The following is a 4,575-nucleotide window of genomic DNA, read 5'->3' on the forward strand; positions in this document are numbered from 1 at the left end:
TTGCTTCTCACTTTTCCCTCAAGTTAACCAAAGGGAGGAGCTACAAGTTTCTAGAGGGAGGAAACTCCCTTTTTGATCAAGTTATATTTTTGCAAATACTCTGACACAATGACATTATGGAGAATTTTTTTTTTTTATTTTTATGGTTTGGGGCTGGCAGGTGGCATGGTAGTTAAGGCAGCTAGATTCCCATGTGGCTGACTGAGGTTCGAGTCCTGGACCTGGTGGCTTGATACCCATTCTAGGCAAATGTGCGTGTGTGCCCCAAATCCTGATAGAATGGAAGAGAAGGGATTGTGGTGTGGCCATCCTCCCTGGAAAGTGATTTCTCGCCTTCCCTCTCTCTAACTACTCTCTGGCAAATGCACGTGTCCTATGGCAAACACCTAAAAAAATAAAGTTTCATGGTTTGCCAGTTTCTAGGACTTTGGTGCTTCCCATAGAAGACAAAGGGTGGCACCCCTGGTGAGGTTCTTAAATTTTACACATCAGCCTCCAGTAAGATAAGCTTCCTGGTTTCATATTGCAACATAAACCAAACCGCAGAGGTTATGACTTCTCTGTGTTCTCTCAAGAACCACCCGGCAGTGCAGCAAGCCCTGCCCACTTCCTGCTCACGTGCATGGTCTGCAACGACTATTTACTTCAGGATGTGAGTTAAAAGCAAAGCTTGAACAATAGGGAAGCCACTCCCTGAGCCAGTTGCTCCAGCCCTGCTAACCTATGGAGACTTGTCCTTGCTTCAAAGCAAACTCGATGTATGCTTATGTAACAAATCCCAGCCAGTTTCACAAATCCCAGTCCTGGAAATTGCATATGGATCAACACTACATTTATACATGACGATCCATTGGCTTTGCTTGGTCTCTCTCTCCAGCTCAGCCAGTTACTCTGTGTGTCAAGTGGGGCAAGTCATTCAAGCGTTTTTCAGTTTCTTCACCTGCAACCTGGGAATCAATGCACACATCTCAGGATGTTGGCTGGATTTACAGAGCTATTGCATATAGTGGTAGGTAATATCATGTATCTTTGGGTTCCTTCTATGGGCCAGCCTGCAGTGGGCATTACCAGGTGAGGGAATGACCCACAGTGGCCTTCCTGGAAGGCACACTGCATTTGCACACAGGAAGGCTTTGTAAGGGCTGGTGAGTGGGGCAAGCATTGGCCTAACTCCAACTCTTCCCGTTGCCTATTTTTCTCTCCCCTCCATCATTTAGTCTTTCTTCCTTCCTTCCTCCCTTTCTTTTCCTTTCATTTCTTTCTTCTTTCTCTTTCTTTCTTCCTTCCTTCCTTCCTTCCTTCCTTCCTTCCTTCCTTCCTTCCTTCCTTCCTTCCTTCCTTCCTTCCTTCCTTCCTTCCTTCCTTCCTTCCTTCCTTCCTTCCTTCCTTCCTTCCTTCCTTCCTTCCTTCCTTCTTTCCCCTTCCCTTCCCTTCTCTTTTCTTTCTTTTCCTTTTCTTTCTCTTTCTTTCTTTCTTTCTTTCTTTCTTCTTTCTTTCTCTCTCTCTCTTTCTCCTTCCTTCCTTCCTTCCTTCCTTTCTTTTTAGATATTTTTTTTAGAGGTTTTTGCTATAGGGCGCGCGTGCTCGCCAGCCAGACAGAGAAAGACAGAGAGACAGAAAGCGAGAAATCTCCCCCCAGGGGGGATGGCCACGCCGCAATCCCTTCTCCTCCATTCTCCTCTCGGGATCTTGGGCAAGCACGCACATGCGCCCGGTGTGAGTTTTAAGCCACCGTGTCCAGGACGTGAACCATGGTCGACTATATGGGAGTCTAGCGACATAGCCATTAAGCTAACTGCTGGTCCCCTTTTTAGAGATTTTTGATTTAGGGCATGTGCACTTGCCAGAGAGACAGAGAAACAGAAAGAGAGAAATCATCCTCCCCTGGGCGGGGTGGTGGTGGTCACGCCGCAATCCCTTTTCCTCCATTCTCCTCTCAGGATCTTGGGCACTCACACACACATGCCTGGTGTGAGGGTTTTTGTTTTTGTTGCTGTTTGTTTGGTTTTTTTGAGAGGTTTTTGGTATAGGGTGCATGAGCTCATGAGAGTCAAAGACAGGGAAATAGAAAGTGAGGAATCACCCCCCGGGGGGATGGTCACACTGCAATCCCTTCTCCTCCATTCTCCTCTTGGGATCTTGGGCACGCACACACACATGCCCAGCGAGTTTTCAGCTCTGGGTCTGGGATTCAAAGTGCAGTGGGCTACATGGGAGTCCAGTGACTTCACCATTATGTCATCTGCCGGTCGCCCATTATACTCCTTCTAAGAATAATGCCAGGGTATGAAACCCTGTGAGCTCCCTCCTGAGACTTCTGTGGGGTGGTCTGGCTGAGGACCTGGCTTCCCAGGGGCACCCTGCACTCATCCAGCTCTCTGTCACTCCCTCCCCAAGTGAGGTGACAGCAGGCTGCAGGTACAGGGCTGGTGCCACTGGGCAGTGACTCAGGCAGACCCTGCCTGTGGTAAGTTGCTGAGCAAGTTCATGTCACCACAGTAACCACTTCACTCTTTCAGGGTGGCATCTTCTTCATCTGTTCTCTTTCTTTATTAACCTTTTTTTGTCCTCCCACGTGATTATTGTTTTACCCATCCAATAAATCTTTTATTTATTTTTTCAGAAATTGTCAGTGAGTATGTGAGCTCACCAGAGAGAGACAGAGAGGGAGAAGGTGAAAGCTTCCCCCATGGGGCACAGTCACACTGCAATCCCTTCTCCATTTTTCCATCCTGTCAGAATTTGGGGCATATGTGCTCATGTACCTGGAGTGTTTTTTAAGCCAGTGGGCTGGGATTTGAACCATGACCAGCCATATGCAGTCTGGCTCCCTCGACCATTAGGCTACAGGGCAGCTGGATATCTGTTTGAGGGAGCCTACAGCACAAGTCTGTTTGCCAAGATGTGTCCTGCTGGCTGCACCAGGGCCTCATCTGCACCAGGCAGCCCTCAGAGGGCTCTGGCTGTTCCTGGCTGGGCACTCTCGGCAGGTGCTCATGACAACGCTGGGACCCAGGGCCTTCCCACCTCCTCTGGATAAAGGCCCACGTGAATCAGGCCTTTTTGTGTTCTTCCTGTTTAGAAACTTGAAACAGGAAAGAAAAAAAAAGCCTGGGGTGGTAGTGCGGGGAGGTGTCCAGACATTGTCTTATTCTCTCAGAACTCTGTCAGGTACGGAACAGACAGAGAGGGTACCAGCTCCTTTGCTTTCAGTTTCAGCTGCTCACCGTGCTTAGTTCTGGAAGTTTCTGAACTGTGTACCATCTGCCCATGCCAAGAGCAGACTGGGCAATTCAGACTTCTGCCCTAAAATGTAAAATCTGCCCAGAAATGTCCACTGACTCCCAGGATTAAAAAAAAAAAATCCTCTGCTCTTTGTTGCTTTGTTTCATTCTCTCTGTTTGTGGATTATAAATCACTCTTTCTGTGAAAGAAAGAAAACCAGAACTATCCCCTGCTGCAGCTGGCTGAGGCAGAGCCAGGAGAGGGAGCTCGGGGTTGTTGTTCATTATGAATTCGGTATTCAAACATACCTTCTTTTACCGTGCTTTGCAGATATTATGTTGTAAAAATGGAAAGTTCATGGCAACCCCGTGTTGAGCAAGTCTGCTGGTGCCGTTTTCCCAACAGATGTGCTCCCTTTGCGTCTCTGGGTCACATTTTGATAATGCTTGTAGCATTTCACTTTTTAACTATTATTACATCTGTGATGGTGATTAGCGATGGTCGATATTACTGTGGTCATTGTTTTAGGGCCATGAACCACACCCATGTAAGTGCGAACTTAACTGCTAAGCGTGTGTATTCTGACTGCCCCACCGACTGGCCGTTCCTTGTCTTGCTCCCTCTTCAGATCTATTTCCTGAGAAATAACACTACTGAAATTAGGCCAATTAAAAACCCTGCAATGAGGGATCGCAGGTGGCGTGGTGGTTGGGTTGCTGGACTCCCACATGGCTGACTGTGGTTTGAGTCCTAGACCTGGTGGCTTGCATTCTCTCTTTGCCTCTCTCTCTCTCTCTCTCTCTGTTCAAACTAAAAAATAATAATAATGAGTAAAATAGAATAAATAATTCTTTCAAAAAACAAACAAACAAACCTGCAATTACCTCTACCTGGTCCAAGTGAGAGGAAGAGTTGCAGTCCGCTCATTTTTTTTTTAAAACTACCAGAGAAGGTATGCCTCAGCCAGAGAGACAGAGACAGAAAGGGCCAGGGAGAAAGCTGACGAGGCTGAGTCATGCCCAATCTCTTCTCCATTTCTCTATCCTGTCAGGATCCTTTCTTTTTTTTTTTTTTAGTGACTTAATCAAGCATGTTATCATCAATAATATTCCATTTCTACTTTCATACAGTGTATACATATATATATGTTTTTTATCCTATCTTTGACCCTCTGCCCTTTCCCCCTCTCCCATTACCCTATCTCTGCTATATACAGTTGTCTTCCAGGGGAGTTATTGAAAATGTGATACATGCAAGTAAAGGGAGAAGGGCCACAAGTTTAAAGTTTTCAACAATAGGGAACATAGATTCCATTCAAGGTTGGATCAAGGGTGGGTCTCCTGCGGATCC

This window comes from Tupaia chinensis, unplaced genomic scaffold, assembly GCF_000334495.1.
Source record: "Tupaia chinensis unplaced genomic scaffold, TupChi_1.0 Scaffold000532_1, whole genome shotgun sequence".
Lineage (NCBI taxonomy): Eukaryota > Metazoa > Chordata > Mammalia > Scandentia > Tupaiidae > Tupaia > Tupaia belangeri.